This window comes from Pleurodeles waltl, chromosome 8, assembly GCF_031143425.1.
Source record: "Pleurodeles waltl isolate 20211129_DDA chromosome 8, aPleWal1.hap1.20221129, whole genome shotgun sequence".
NCBI classification, from domain to species: Eukaryota; Metazoa; Chordata; class Amphibia; order Caudata; family Salamandridae; genus Pleurodeles; species Pleurodeles waltl.
The window spans coordinates 919,771,665-919,788,670 of NC_090447.1; positions in this window are offsets into that span (position 1 = coordinate 919,771,665).

Consider the following 17,006-nt stretch of genomic DNA (forward strand, 5'->3'; position numbering starts at 1 on the left):
AGACCGGAGGGGACAGGACAGGTCGAGGCGTTGAAGCGGCCAACACATTATGTATACTCATGTTGAAGTTATAGGCAGCTCCTTGGTCGGGCCCGGGAGGTGTTTTTTTTTTGTTGCATATACGATCAATTACAATAATTTCCATAGTGTGAGATTTAGAGCAGTGTATGTGTGGTACTGAAGTAGCTTCTCATATGTTTTCTTCTTTGTCCTCGTGTTACACTGCCACATGAGTGTGCGTACTATGTGTTGAAGACAAAGCTGCTGGAACTTCAAGGTGGCAGAGTGTCATCTTTGTTTTACAGTCAGATAATGAGGGAATCCCACGTATCCACCCCCTTGACCATCAGCTCCCTGTCTTGGAGAGAATGCAGTACCTGCGCCTCCGCTCTAGCCCAGTGCAACAGCTCGCCTGTCCAACGGTGTGTGTCGGGCACACTCGGTGCCTTCCACTGTATCGACAGGAGGTGTTTAAATAACACGAATGCCAGGCCCCTACACCTGTACACCTGTTTCCCTCCTTTGGATCTCGGGCGGATCCCCAGTAAAGAGGATTTGGGCATGGGAGATAGCGGATGGCCCAACCATTCAGCCGTCATTGAAGTTATGTTTTGCCATGCCCGCAGCACTGGGGGACAGTCCCACGTCATATGAAAGAAAGTGGCATCTGGATCACCACATCTCGGGCATTCCTGTCTAGCCTGTGGAAACATACGCCGGATCCTATGTGGGGATAAGTAGGTTTGATGTAAGTAATTAAATTGTGTGTATCGGAATCTAGGATTACATGATACTTCATGTGTCAAAGTAAGTGCTGTGTTCATGCCTGCTGTGCCAGTGGTGCGGAGAGAACCACGTCCCACCTAGCCTTCACCTGTACCTGTGCCTCCTCCGGGCACGCCAGCAGAATTATATATCTCCAAGATGTATTAAACTGTGTGCCTAAGCCAGCTAGTAATTCGTGTAAAATAGGGGCCATCGGGGGTTCACGTTCCCTGCATTTCCAGGTGGCACGTACAAGCTGGTGTAGAGCACCGTATGTCATAAACCAACCTTGGCCCTGAGTCATGGGCACTCGCAAATGCTGCATATGACAGGAAATGACCCTCCCCAAAAATGTCCCCTATTGTTTGTATGCCCTTTGTGGGCCAAGAAGACAGTCTGTGCTGTCCGGCCATCTTCCCGATGTTCAGGATGGACATCAGGGGAATCCTAGGTGAGTATATTGTGGCCTGATTCCCCATCAACACGTAGCGATGCCAATTCCATTGAGCTACATTCAACAGGATATTATGTAGGTGCGGCGAGCCACCTTGGTCTAGCAGCCACTGCAACACATTAGTACGACCCAGGGAAACATTTACCATCCGAGATTCTTAGCTTACGGGGTCCTGCATCCAGCTCAAAATCCAGTGTATCTGCGCCGCTGCATAATACAGCTTGTAGTGCGGGCGCCTAGTCCTCCCCGCGTTAGCGGTAAATATATTTTGGCTAGAGCCACCTGACGTTGTCCATTGCCCCACAGTAAATCGGTGATCAGACTGGTCAGGGTCCCAAAAAAAGCCAGAGGAAGTATCAGAGATAGTGCAGAAAAATGATATAATAGCCGCGGAAGTATGATCATCTTTGCGATCGCCACTCTCCCTAATGGGGACAACGGGAGTGAGCACCAAAAGGGTAAGGAGCCTCTGATGGATCAGATCACTCGTCCCAGGTTTCCTTCTCTAAGATCTATAGCACTATGGTATATATGTATCCTGAGGTATTTGAAGGTGATATAACACAATGGCAAAGCATAAGTCAAGGCCGTGGGTCATCATGTCTCCGGGGCCAGTCTCATCGGAAATAGACAGGACTTTGTCCAGTTCACATTTAAACCAGAAAGGACTCCAAATAGATCCAGCAGTCATAATAAGTCTGGAAGGGACTCAGAGTAATTGTGTAAGTATATTAGTGCATTGTCTGCATATAGGGAGACGATTCGATATGCATCCCTGTCTAGTTTGCCCCATTCTGGAGCCAAACTCCTTAGCAGCGCAGCCAGTGGTTCAATCGCCAATGCAAACAATATCAGCGAGAGGGGACAGCCCTGCCTTGGGTCTCTGCCGACATTAAACCCGTCTGATATGATCCTGCCTGTTTAAACCCTTGCTTTTAATCTGAGTATAAGACATTTATGTGAGTGTGACAGTTGCTGTGGATTGTTTGTTGTAGTAAAATGTGTGCTGTGTATGTTGTGCAGGTGTGTGATGTGTGCACTGTGAAATGTATGTGGATGCCGAATATTGGTTTTCTTATTTCTGTGTACGGCTTTTGCTTGTCTGTGGCTGTGTGATGTGTTCAGGTTGCAAAAGATTGTGGATTGTGTAAGGATGGGTTATATAGTGCAGTGTGCAGGTGAGTTGCGTGTGTGAATATGTGTCAGGTGTGGGGTATTCAAACTATCCAATGTGATGCAGTGTTCATTGTGTTCAATGTGCTGTGAGTTGGGACCGCTGCGGTTTTCCGCCATGGAAATACTGCTGTTTTGATTTGTGGATCGTACTCTGCTGGGTGGATTTCTGTTGTGCTGGCATAGCTCTTGGACGGACCGCCTCTTTTCAGTCCTCCAAATGACCTGTGTGTTTCTAGAATTTGGCTGTTTTTGGTGGACTTCTCAGTGTGTCTCTTAACACAGCAGTCGGTTTTCCGCTAACATGGCGGCCTTTTGATGGCCACCACTGCGGCGGTCTTACCTTCAGAGTGCCAAAGTCAAAATGAGGCCTAAAGATAGGTCTTTGCCTGCAAATCTGACGTGTAAATCTGTCTCAAGACATTTAATAAAAGGGCTTATCTCTTCTGAGGAGGCCATAGCATTATATTATGGTCTTGTACTGGGCTCTGCAAATGACTTACTATCCATAAAATAACAAAAAAACCTTAGCAATTCCCTGAGATTTCTTCGGTTGGATGATTGCCATTTTTATCATTTTTATAATAATTATTTATGTAATTGTTTTATAATAGTTAGGTAGACAAATATAAACATCCCCCCAATTTCTGTTCATGACCGTACCCATTATATGACATCACAAATTAAATTTTCTTCGGTAACAGTGTTGACATCTCATATAACGTCATCAATGGCAATAAGGATGATAAGGTCGTGCCACTTATGGTTGCACTTTTTCACAAATGGTTACAAAAATTGTAGGCAAATATCTTGTGAAGAGGATAACTGGCCTTTCAGGAAAAAAAATAGAATATAACAGTACGTCATTGGAAACGCTCATCATTACGTGGGTATTTGTTGGCGCCTATTGAATATGTTGGCACCTTTTCAGGCTATGGTGGCACTTTCTGAACATGTGAAAATGTTTTTGAGGGACATAGCAGCATTTCCGGGGCATGTGACTGGTTTTGGGGTTCATTATGCCATCTGTACCCATGTTATCCTGGAGAATAACTCAGGTTACTGTTATGCCCTTATCTCTCTATAGAAATCTATGATGATAATTGTGTCTCAGTCAAATTGCAGACTTTATTCTGCATGCAAATTCAATGAAATTAAGGGCCAGATGTAGGTAGATTCCAATTTGCAACTTCCAAATTGCGAGTCAGTGCGACTCGCAATTTGTGAGTCCCCACTTGGAATGTACAATGGCGTCCCTGACACCATCTGCGACTCGCAAGGGGGTCGCAAAGGCCCACCTCATTAATATTCATGAGGTGGGTCGCAATTTGCGACCCCCTTGCGAGTGGTGGCATTCACAGGGATGGTGGCCTGCTGCAGACAGCAGACCACCATGTCTGTGACTGCTTTTTAATAAAGCAGTTTTTTTTTTTTTGTAATGCAGCCCGTTTTCCTTAAAGGAAAACAAGATGCATTACAAAATCGAAAAATGAAATGTTTTTGTTTCATTTTTTCAGAGCAGGCAGTGGTTCATAGGACCACTGCCTGCTCTGAAAAATGTTTGCAGTTCCATTCACAAAGGGGAAGGGGTCCCATGGGGACCCCTTCCCTTTTGCGAATGTGTTACCACCCATTTCAAATGGTTGCAAACTGCGATTGGTTTGCGACCGCGTTCGCGGTCACAAAGCAATCTGGCATTGCACTGAAACTCGCAATTAGGAAGGGGTCACCAGGTTACCGAATCGCAAAATGGGTTTTGTGCATTGCAAAGTGCAGTTTGCACGTAGCAAACAGCGAAATTCGCTGTTTGCGACGTGCAAACTGTTTCCTACATCTGGCCCTAACTTCTAAAATTTCTGCTTCTGCACATGTGTAAGCTCTGAACTTATTAGCATGTGTCATTGATTATTTACTCAAACTAGGGAAACTAACCTGGACATCAGAATCTAAAAAGTGGCGCCCGCGCTCTTTATCGCACCATTTACGGGATGGCTTCAGACTTCAGGACAGAACCACTATTAGTTAATATTTCACAGCCACAATTTACAAAACCTTTACCTTCATGAAATCTTTTCAGAGATAACTGCTTTGCTCTGACTGGATGGAGAGGAAATAATGTAATGAAATAGAGAGTTTTTAGTTTGCATTGCAGATTTATGGACTAAACACACTTTAATCTGCATATTTGGTTATATGACCAAATAAAAAGAGTTTGAGTTCAATCTTGCACTACATCAATTATTTATTAATTAAGTTAAATCAGCAATTAGTCTGCAGACAGCTAAAACAGGCCATCCTGAAGTAAATCATTGTTCATGTTCATTTTGGCTCGTGCTCAATATCTGTTTTTTATTGCCTCAATTTATGTTTCTTGAAGGCGGTCTAAGTAGGAGAACATTCACATGTTTACTGGGTTGCAGTTGCATACATTATTTACAAATTGTATGCCAGTAATAATGCAAGGTTTTTTATGCTCAGTTCAACAGCATCATATCATTCAGGGGGTACTGCTTTATCACATCACCACCTCCCCTATTTTCATTCCACATCAGTTATGTTTCTTCGTTAGGTCTCCTCAAAAAGACTATTAAAGACCAACAGCAACAATGTGATTTCACGGTTTTTGCAGTATGTTTTCTTCAAACCCTCTCAAAGGACTGAGCATATTTGGACGTGGCTAGAAGCATTGTGGGGTGGTGAGGATGCCGCTCATGGTGAATTCATGGACACCGCAAAACCGCAGCATCATGGGCCAGATGTAGCAACGAATTTGCGACTCGGAAACTGCGAAAATCGCCGTTTGCGAGTCGCAAATGCGTCTATGGTATGTAGAAATGCATTTTGCGAGTCGGAACCGACTCGCAAAATGCGTATCCGAGTCGCAAATAGGAAGGGGTGTTCCCTTCCTATTTGCGAGTCGCAGTGGTATGCAATTACCACTACCAGGAGACGATGGCAATGGTCCTGGCCAAGTTTCAGGAGACCCAGCGCATGCAGGACGAACAGTATTTGGGGTTCAGGGAGGAGCTCAGAACCATCAGCTCCGCCCTGGGCACCATCGTAGGGTTGCTGAAGGACATCAATTTGTCAACACCATGAGGGACACTGTGGCACTCCAAGGTGCCCCTGACACTAGTATGGATGATGAACTGCCCACCACCTCTGCCGGCGCTATTGGACAGGACGCCCCGCCACAGGACCACCACACCAGCACCCCACCCCCTGCAGACGGAGAACCACCCCGCAAGCGGTGCCTGAGATCCAGGAACAGGACAGAGCAAGATGGCAAGACCCCCGCCAGGAAATGAGACCACCCTGATTGTCCTCCCACTGTCCCACTTTGTAACCCTGTCCATAATGGAACTGCCCCAGCTCCACTTCCTATGCCCATATGGGCAATGCACCTGTGAGACTAATAGACTGGACTCTGCTATGGACATTCCTCCACCATCAGCCATCACCATTTTGCCACCCCCTCCAATAATTAGCACTTCAATAAACACCCTTGAACCACAAAACAATCTGGAGTCAGCCTGTGATTTTGAAAATGTGTATTAGCTATGACAGTAACAAAATCCGTTCTCAATAGTAATGTCAACATACCTATGTCACACATCACAAGTCCATGAAGGATGCAAGCAGATGACACACATTGGTAACCACACCTGTGAAACCGTAATGGAAATCTATCACTCAGTTAGCAGATACTACTTCAAATTGACAGACAGGATAGAGGTAGAAGTGTGAAAGTGAATGTAATAGTAAAAAAAAACACTCACCTGTGTGTCACTGGAAATATTGCTGTATGACAGAGTCCCTGTTATCAATGTCTTCTTCCTCTGCTTTCTCCTCATCACTGTCCACAGGCTCCACAGCTGCCACAACACCGTCATCTGGACCATCCTCCTGCAGAAAAGGCACCTGACGTCGCAAAGCAAGATTGTGAAGCATCGAGCAGGCGATGATGATCTGGCACACCTTCCTTGGTGAGTAGAATAGGGAACCACCTGTCATATGGAGGCACCTGAACCTGGCCTTAAGGAGGCCGAAGGTGCGTTCGATCACCCTCTTAGTCCACCCATGGGCCTCATTGTAGCGTTCCTCTGCCCTGGTCCTGGGATTCCTCACTGGGGTCAATAGCCATGACAGGTTGGGGTAACCAGAGTCCCCTAATAGCCACACATGGTGCCTCTGGAGTTGACTTATCACATACGGGATGCTGCTATTCCGCAGGATGTAGGTGTCATGCATTGAGCCAGGGAACATAGCATTTACCTGCGAGATGTACTGGTCTGCCAAACATACCATCTGTACATTCATCAAATGATAACTTTTCTGGTTCCTGTACACATGTTCACTCCTGTGGGGGGGGGACCAAAGCCACATGGGTCCCATCAATGGCACCTATGATGTTAGGGATATGTCCCATGGCATAGAAGTCACCTTTAACTGTAGCCAAATCCTCCACCTGAGGGAAAACACACGAGTTTCAGCAGGGCAGACAACACTCTGGACAACACGTTGGAAAACATAGGCTGGGACATCCCTGATGCCATGGCCACTGTTGTCTGAAATGACCCACTTGCTAGGAAATGGAGCACTGATAGCACCTGCACTTGAGGGGGATTCCTGTGGGATGGTGGATTGCTGACATCAGGTCAGGCTCCAACTGGGTACACAGTTCCTGGATTGTGGCATGGTCAAACCTGTAGGTGATGATTAAATGTCGCTCCTCCATTGTCAACAGGTCCACCAGCGGTCGGTACACCGGAGGATTCCGCCATCTCCTCACATGTCCCAGCTGAGGGTGCCTAGGAAGGACACCAGCGACCACAGAGTCAACAAATTCTGAGGTATGTACCCACAGCTACACAGAACACGACACTAAATACAATATCCTTCCTGTATGTGTATTGTGTGTAGGCCTAGGTATGTGTGACGCAGTTGTAAATGAAGCCATGTGGGCCCCTGAAATGACGGCTGCCTGACCTCTAAAGTGGGACAATGGGATGTGAGGTAACTGCACTGGCGTTGTACACCGTCACAGTAGGTGGTCAAAGACCGCGGCGCAATGCTGTATTGGTTAACATTGGACCCTATGGGTCCCAGGAGCCAATGACGAAGTGCGCCGGTGGTGATGATACGCACCGCCGCGGACGTCACCGTCGCAGACGTGACTGACATTTTCTATCTGTTGAATCACTCGATACCTGATCTTCGACAGGAGAGGACCTACACTGCAAGTGCTGCTGTGACCTCGGTCTGGAAGAGACAATGGCCCTCATTCTGACCTTGGCGGGCGGCAGAGGCCGCCCGCCAAAGTCCCGCCGTCAGATTACCGTTCCGCGGTCGAAAGACCGCGGCGGTAATTCTGACTTTCCCGCTGGGCTGGCGGGCGGTCGCCTTCAGACCGCCCGCCAGCCCAGCGGGAAAGAGGCTTCCACGATGAAGCCGGCTCGGAATCGAGCCGGCGGAGTGGAAGCTGTGCGACGGGTGCAGTTGCACCCGTCGCGTATTTCACTGTCTGCGCAGCAGACAGTGAAATACATGTAGGGGCCCTCTTACGGGGGCCCCTGCAATGCCCATGCCAGTGGCATGGGCACTGCAGGGGCCCCCAGGGGCCCCGCGACCCCCCCTACCGCCATCCGGATCCCGGCGGTCCGACCGCCGGGATCTGGATGGCGGTAGGGGGGGTCGGAATCCCCGCGGCGGTGCAGCAAGCTGCGCCGCCGTGGAGGATTCAATGGGGCGGCGGTACACTGGCGGGAGCCCGCCAGTGGTGCCGGTCCGACCGCGGCTTTACCGCCGCGGTCGGAATCCCCATTGGAGCACCGCCGGCCTGTCGGCGGTGCTCCCGCGGTCCTCCGCCCTGGCGGTCAAAGACCGCCAGGGTCAGAATGACCACCAATGGCTGGTGCGTCTGGGGAAAGGGCCTCTGCCTTCACTGCTCAGGAGTTGGAGAGGCTCGTGGACGGGGTCCTTCCCCAGTACACGCTACTCTACGGTCCTCCGTCCTCCAGACCAACAGGTAAGTACACAGGGAGAACGTTGTATGGGCTATGCCTGGGTGGAGAGGGCTGGATGTCAGTAGGAAGGGGGCAGAGTCCTGCGAGCATGTAGAAGTGTGATTGCATGTGCCACATGGCAATGGCAGGGATGTGGGCCACTCACTTCGACGGTGCTGTTGCTAATGACTTCTCTTCTTCCCCTGTACATGTCATGTAGGTCAGCGCCCACCAGAAGAAGGATTTTTGGCCAAGGAAGTCCGGACCCTGGGGGTCCACCAGAGACGGAGCTCCCACTGCCGTAAAAGATGGGAGGACATTCGCCGCTGCAGCAAGAAGACGTCGAAGGCTCAGCTGGGGATGGCCTCCCAACGTGGGAGGGGTGCCCGTCGAACCATGACCCCCCTGATGTTCCGGATCCTGGCGGTGGCCTACCCTGAGTTGGATGGGCGCTTGAGGGCATCACAGGGGGTGAGTACACTTACATTCTCATGACTTTAAGCGCAGTGAAGTGGTCTGGGTGGGGGAGGAGGGCTGTGGGTTTCCCTAGGCCAGGGCGAGTTCCGTCGGCTAGCCCCCTCCAGAATCCAGGTCATGTGCACCCCACCTCTGTAGAGTGCCAAGTACAGGTATACATGCCCCTGTGTCATCTATGTGGGTAGATGACACTCATAGCCATGTAGGCCATATCCTAGGAACTGCATCTGTAGAGGCCAAGAGCACAGCATAGTGCAGTGGGCTGTTGTGTCTGTATTGTCCGCCAACGGTAGCGGTAAGCCATGCACTCAACCTGTCTTTCTTCTGTTTCCCCACCCCTTTTTGTGCTCTCCCTGTTCTTTTGTGCATCACCATCATCAGGCGGAGGTACAGTGGCACCGGAGCACGAGGGGGCTGCATCCCACATGGCCATGGAGGGCCACACCACGGACACAGAATACACCAGTGGGACGGAGGGCGAGGGGAGCTTCACGTCGGTCACCGGATCAGCAAACAGCGACACAGACTCGTCCTCCGATGGGAGCTCCCTTGTGGTGGTGGCACCATCTGTGCCCCCCACTTCTACAGGTACAGCCGCCACCCCCACTACCAGCACCGCCCTCCCAGCAGCCCCTCAGCCTTAGCTCTGTGCCTGCTCATCCAGGAGGGTGGGCATCACCTTCGCCCCAGGCACCTCAGCTCCTGCCCCTGTCACCCCTGCTGCCCTCAGTGAGGAGGCCATTGACCTCCTCAGGTCACTCACTGTTGGGCAGTCTACCATTGTGAATGCCATCCACGGTGTAGAAAGGGAGTTGCAACACACTAATGCATTCCTGGAGGGCATTCATTCTGTTCAGGCTGCCCATCATCGAACCCTGCAATCTCTGGCCTCAGCACTGATGGCAGCTATTGTCCCTGTGTCTAGCTTCCCCCCTCCAACTTCCTCCACCCAGACCCAATCCCCTGTACCCCAGCCTATCCCAAGTACACCATCAGAACAGACTGCACACACCTCAACACACAAGGGCAGCTCAGGCAAACATAGGCACCACACATCCCACAGGCACTCACACAAGGATCACCCACATACAGACACAGCAATATCCACTGCCTCCACTGTGACCCCTCCTCCCTCCCAGTGTCGTCTACACTCTCACCTGCATGCACTACCACTACAGCCACTAGGACTCGCACCAGAACTCCCAGCACCACACCCCGCTCACCTGCACTCACCACCCCCACTACCATTTACACGTCCCCTGTGTCCTCTCCCAGTGTGTCTGTGACACCCCCTCCCAAAGTACACAAACGTGGACACCCACACACCCAACATCCATCCACCTCACGACAGCCTCCAGAACCTGCACCTGCACCCAAATCATCTAAAGTTACACCTCCTACAACCACCTCCTCTTCCTCCACTCCCAGACCCCCTCCAGCTGCCCGTCCCAGTGTTCGTCAGAAACTTTTCCTGAGCAACCTTGACCTCTGTCCCAGCACCCCCACCCCTCCAATTCATAGGTCCTGTACTAGCACCTCAGCCAAAAAAAGTCCAGTACCAGTGGTGCGTGTTAGAGGTATGTGGAGTGCACCAGCCACCAGGGCAGCCAGTGTGACATGGAGCCAAAGCACTGCCAGTCCACCCCCTGTAAAGCACCAGAAGTTGGACAGTGCCAGACGGGAGAGGGTGAAGACTCCTGCCGGCAAAGCCGCCCACAAGGGTCCCGGGGGGAGTGTCGAGTCAGCCACCGCCAGCCCCATCGTCACTGGTCCGGAGACCACAGCCAGAGTCAGTGCCCTGGAGGGCAGCACTATCATCACTGGTCCGGAGACCACCGCCAGAGTCAGTGCCCTGGAGGGCAGCACTATCGTCACTGGTCCGGAGACCACCGCCAGCGTCAGTGCCTTGGCGGGCAGCACTATTGTCACTGGTCTGGAGACCACCACCTGCGACAGTGCCCTGGAGGGCAGCACTATCGTCACTGGTCCGGAGGCCAGCGTCAGTGCCCTGGAGGGCCCCGGCACCCACAGCTGGGCACTGAGGGACCGTCATGCCACACACCGCTGCACAGGTCACAGACAGCAAAGTCAAGCACCGCTGAACAGGGCAAAGACCGCCAAGGCAAGCACCGATGAACAGGGAAGCACCGCTGAACAGGTCAGAAACGGCAAAGTAAAGCACCGCTGAACAGGGCAAAGACCGCCATGGCAAGCACCGCTGAACAGGTCAGAAACGGCAAAGTCAAGCACCTCTGAACAGGGCAAAGACCGCCATGGCAAGCACCGTTGAACAGGGCAAGCACCGTTAAACAGGTCAGAAACGGCAAAGTCAAGCACCGCTGACCAGGGCAAAGACCACCATGGCAAGCACCGCTGAACAGGGCAAGCACCGCCAACTCAAGCATTGTTAGCCCATGTGCGGCTGGGACAGTGACGGAACTGGGACCGTCACGAGGAGCGTGATGCACTCTGGGCACCAGTCCCCCTCCAGAACCAGTGGAGAACTTCATCCACTACCTGAATCCTTCACAGGATGAAGCACTCTGGGCACCAGTCCCCCTCCAGAACCAGTGGAGAACTGCATCTACTACCTGAATCCTTCACAGGATGAAGCACTCTGGGCACCAGTCCCCCTCCAGAACCAGTGGAGAACTGCATCCACTACCTCTGTCCTTCAAAGGATGAAGCACTCTGGGCACCAGTCCCCCTCCAGAACCAGTGGAGAACTGCATCCACTACCTGAATCCTTCACAGGATGAAGCACTCTGGGCACCAGTCCCCCTCCAGAACCAGTGGAGAACTGCATCCACTACCTGAATCCTTCACAGGATGAAGCAGTCTGGGCACCAGTCCCCCTCCAGAACCAGTGGAGACTGTTATCCACTTGAGAGACTGTGGCTTTGCACTCCCCAAGATGGTACAGTGGGCAACCCACCCACTGTAGAGACTTGAGAGACTGTGGCTTTGCACTCCCCAGGATTGATCAGTGGGCAACTCACCCACTGTAGAGACTTGAGAGACTGTGGCTTTGCACTCCCCATGATGGTACAGTGGGCAACCCACCCACTGTAGAGACTTGAGAGACTGTGGCTTTGCACTCCCCAGGATTGATCAGTGGGCAACCCACCCACTGTAGAGACTTGAGAGACTGTGGCTTTGCACTCCCCAGGATGGTACAGTGGGCAAACCATCCACTGTAGAGACTTGAGAGACTGTGGCTTTGCACTCCCCAGGATGGTACAGTGGGCAACCCACCCACTGAAGAGACTTGTGAGACTGTGGCTTTGCACTCCCCAGGATACATCAATGGGCATAGAGCCCCGTTGTGGATCTGGCTTTGCACTCATCTGGCTGAGGTGCCCCCCGTTCCCTTCCCCCTGAGGTGCCTGTTGTATTTTTATCTGATACCCCTGCAGTGTTCTCTCCATTTCTGGACAGGTATTGTGTGTGGGCCTCGCCCATGCATTTCGGGCCCAGTGGTCCACGGACATTGAATTGTGCATACCTGCACTACTAATCGTGATGTATATATTTGGAATGTGTATATGTTTCTGTATATATGAGCTTACTGTATTTTTATTCATTACAATAGTTATACTGATTTCCTTTTGTCTTTGCATTCTTCCGGGGGGGTTGTGGGTTGTTACTGTGATGTTTGGATATGCATTGGTGTGTGTGTTGTAGTGGGTGAGGTTCGGGGTAGGGGTGGGGGAGTTGCGTGTGTGTGTCACTGACTTTTGCCTCCCCCCCCCATGTCGTAGGTGCAGTACTCACCGTTGTCTTCGGCACTGCCATTGCTGATGTTCGTAGATGAGCAGGAAAAGAAGTGCAGGGAGTATTTGGAGTTCGGACTCCATGGTGCCCTCCTTCCTCGTGGAGTGTGTTAAGGTGAGCGTTTTCCCATTGCAAAAGCTGTTTCCTCTGTGTTTTTATCCACGGTGAATCCGCCCCGGAAAAGGTGGCGGATTGGTAGGTTGTGATTCTGTGGGCGGTACTTTGTCTCCCGCCTGTCTGTTGGCGGTGACCGCCACGCTGCTTGTCTGTACCGCCGTGGCGGTCGGAGTGTTAAAGTGGCTGTCTATGTTGGCGGTTTCCGCCACGGTCATAATTCACTTTTTTTCCCCGCCGGCCTGTTTGCGGTATTACCGCAGCTTTAACACCGTCCGCCAGGGTTGTAATGACCGCCAGAGTGTAAAGCATTCAAATATTACAAAACATGAATTAAATAAAACACAGGAAACAGTTTAAAAATCCAAAACCAATCATAAAAAATAGATTATATATTTATCTTTAACATGACACCAAAACGAATAAAATCGTATAAGGGGCGACGGAGATATGAATTTTTAAAGAATTATTGTGTTCTAGCACCTAGAAACAAGCAGCGCCAATCTGGTCATCTGGTCGCACCTCGAAGGGGGCAAAGTCATAGTTTAAGGCCGACCACGATGGAGCACGGCTCGTCTACAGCCCGCGGGAGGCCTCAATCAAAAGTTAACCTTCGGACTTAGTCGTTTTTCTGAAGATTTTCTTCAGCGGGACGAACCTGCCAGTCCAATCCGACCTCCTGGAACTCTTCTCCAGATACGCGTCGCGGGAGCCCTCAGTGGCGATTTTTACCTTTGGACTTAGTCGTTTTTTCGAGGTGAAAATCCTTCGACCGGGGTAAACCTGGATCTTAATCCGATGTCCTTGGAGCCCTCCTCGGATATGCTGGCTGGGAGGTCCCGGTCAACATTCTACATTCGGACTTAGGTGGTCATCACAACCCTGGCAGTCGGTGTTAAAGCGGCGGTAAAACCGCCAACAGGCCGGTGAAAAAAAAAATTGAATCACGACCATGGCGGAAACCACCAACATAGATAACCACTTTAACACTCCGACCGCCACGGGGGCACAAACAAACACCGCAGCCGTAACTGCCAACAGACAGGCGGAACCCAATGTACCGCCCACTGTATTACAACAGTCCAATCCGCCACCTTTTCTGGGGCGGATGCACCGCGAACAAAACCACTGTGGAAACTGGACTTTAAAGGGAAAAAACTCACCTCTACACACCCCACGAGGAACCAAGACGCCATGGAACCGGAACTCCAGATTCTACCAGCCTTTGACTTCCTGCTCCGCTACCAGGAACATCAAAGACGGCGGCGAAGACCACGGTGAGTACGGCACCTACGACACAGGGGAGGGGGGAGGGAAAAAGAGTGACACACATACGCAACCTCGCAACACCCCAACCCCTCCCTCACCCACTACAACACATACACAAGTACATGTTGATACATTACATTTACAAAACCCAACCCTCCTGGAAGAATGCAAGGACAAAAGGAAATGAGTTTGTAATCTATTAAAATACAGTAATCAAAAATGTATATATACACTATAAACAAATATATATACACCAAGAAAACAAGCCCAAGGTATTCTACCATTAAAGTCTGTGGACCACTGGGCCCAAAATGCGTGGGCGAGGCCCACACAAGATACCCGATCAAAACAGAGACAACACTGCTGTGGCATCAGATAGGAATACAACAGGCACCTCTGGGGGAAGGGAAGCGGGGCACCTCAGCTGTATGAGTGCACGACGCCAGATCCACAAGGGGGCTCCATGCACACTGCTTTATCCTGGGGAGTGCAAAGCCACAGTCTCTCAAGTCTAACCAGTGGGTGGTTTGCCCACTGCTGTATCCTGGGGAGTGCAAAGCCACAGTCTCACAAGTCTCTCAAGTGGATGGTTTGCCCACTGCTTTATCCTGGGTAGTGCAAAGCCACAGTCTCTCAAGTCTTTCCAGTGGGTGGTTTGCCCACTGCTTTATCCTGGGTAGTGCAAAGCCACAGTCTCACAAGTCTCTCAAGTGGGTGGTTTGCCCACTGCTTTATCCTGGGGAGTGCAAAGCCACAGTCTCACAAGTCTTACCAGTGGGTGGTGTCCCCACTGCTTTATCCTGAGGAGTGCAAAGCCACAGTCTCTGAAGTCTTTCCAGTGGGTGGTTTGCCCACTGCTTTATCCTGGGAAGTGCAAAGCCACAGCCTCTCAAGTCTTTTCAGTGGGTGGTTTGCCTACTGCTTTATCCTGGGTAATGCAAAGCCACAGTGTCACAAGTCTCTCAAGTGGGTGGTTTGCCCACTGCTTTATCCTGGGAAGTGCAAAGCCACAGTCTCACAAGACTTACCAGTGGGTGGTTTGCCCACTGCTTTATCCTGGGGAGTGCAAAGCCACAGTCTCTCAAGTCTTTCCAGTGGGTGGTTTGCCCACTGCTTTATCCTGGGGAGTGCAAAGCCACAGTCTCTCAAGTCTTTTTAGTGGGTGGGTTGCCCACGGCTTTATCGTCGGGAGTGCAAAGCCACAGTCTCTCAAGTCTTTTTAGTGGGTGGGTTGCCCACGGCTTTATCCTGGGGAGTGCAAAGCCACAGTCTCTCAAGTGGATAACAGTCTCCACTGGTTCTGTAGGGGACTTTGTGCCCAGAGTGCTTCATCCTGCCAAGGACTGAGGTAGTGGATGTCTTTCTCCACTGGTTCTGGAGGGGGCTTTGTGCCCAGAGTGCTTCATCCTGCCAAGGACTGAGGTAGTGGATGTGATACTCCACTGGTTCTAAAGGGGGCTTTGTGCCCAGAGTGCTTCATCCTGCTCGTGGAGGCCTCAGTACCGTCAGAGCTTTTGGCGCTCATTGGCCTGCGTTGCTGGTGGCGGTGGTGTCCTGTGAAGCGGTGCTTGTGGCGGCAGTGTCTTTGGCAGCAGTGCTGGTGGCAGCGGTGTCCTGTGAAGCGGTACTTGTGGCGGCGGTGTCCTTGGCAGCGGTGCTGGTGGCAGTGGTGTCCTTGGCAGCAGGGCTGGTGGCGACGGGGTTCTTGGCAGCGGTGCTGGTGGGGGCGGTGTCCTGTGAAGCGGTGCTTGTGGCGGCGGTGTACTTGGCAGCGGTGCTGGTGGCGGCAGTGTCCTTGGCAGCGGTGCTGGTAGCGGTCTTGTCCGCCGTGCAGGTTTTCGGCGATTTGACTGTTTTTCTGTGCCTCTTCCCCACCTTGGATGGTGGTGCAGCTGTCTTTCCACTCCCAACTGTACTCCTGGGAGAGGCTTTGGTGGTAGATATTTTGCCTCTCTCCCGCTGGGCAGTGGGCAACTTATGCTTTTGAGGTGGGGGACTGTCCGTGGTCTGGTCCCTTGGCACACTGGCTGCCCTGCTGCTTGGTGCACTCCAGAAGCCGGTTACTGCTGGCACAACTATTCCCGCTGATGTTGTGGCTGAGGTGCTGGGTTGGGACCTGGAAAGGCGGGCCCTAGGGGACTGAAGGGGTGGGGAAGGTGAGGGGAAGAGGTCAAGGTTGGACAGGAAATGTTTTTTGGACACACTGGGACGGGTAGATGGAGGGGGTTTGGGAGTGGAGGAAGAGGTAGTGGTTGTAGGAGGTGTACGTTTGCTGACTTTGGGTGAAGGTGCATGGGCTGGAGGCTGTCGTGAGGTGGATGGCTGTTGGGTGGGTGTGTGGCTGCGTTTGTGTACCTTTGGAGGTGGGCTCACAGACACACTGGAAGAGGACACAGGGGATATTTGAATTGTAGTGGGGGTGGTGAGTGCAAGTGAGCGGGGTGTGGTGATGGGTGTGCTGGTGATGGACGTACTGGCTGAAGATGTAGTGCATGCAGGTGTGAGTGGAGATGAGACAGGGAGGGAGGAGGGAGACGAGGAGGAGGGGGACACAGTGGAGGTAGTGGATGTTGGTATGTGTGCATGGGTATGATGCTTGTGTGAGTGCCTGTGGGATGCGTGGTGCTTATGTTTGCCTGAGCTTCCCTTGTGTGTTGAGGTGTGTGCATGCTGGTCTGATGGTGTGCTTCAGATAGGCTGAGGTACAGGTGTTTGGGTCTGGGTGGAGGAAGTTGTAGGGGGGAGGCTGGACACAGGGACAATGGCTGCCATCAGTGCTGAGGCCTGAGTCTAAAAAGCTAGCTGTTGGGCTGCCTGACCAGAATGAATGCCCTCCAGGTATGCATTGGTCTGTTACAACCGCCTCTCTACACCCTGGATGGCATTCCAAATGGTAGACTGCCCAACAGTGAGGGACCTGAGGAGGTCAATGGCCTCCTCACTGAGGGCAGCAGGGCTGACTGGGGCAGGGGCTG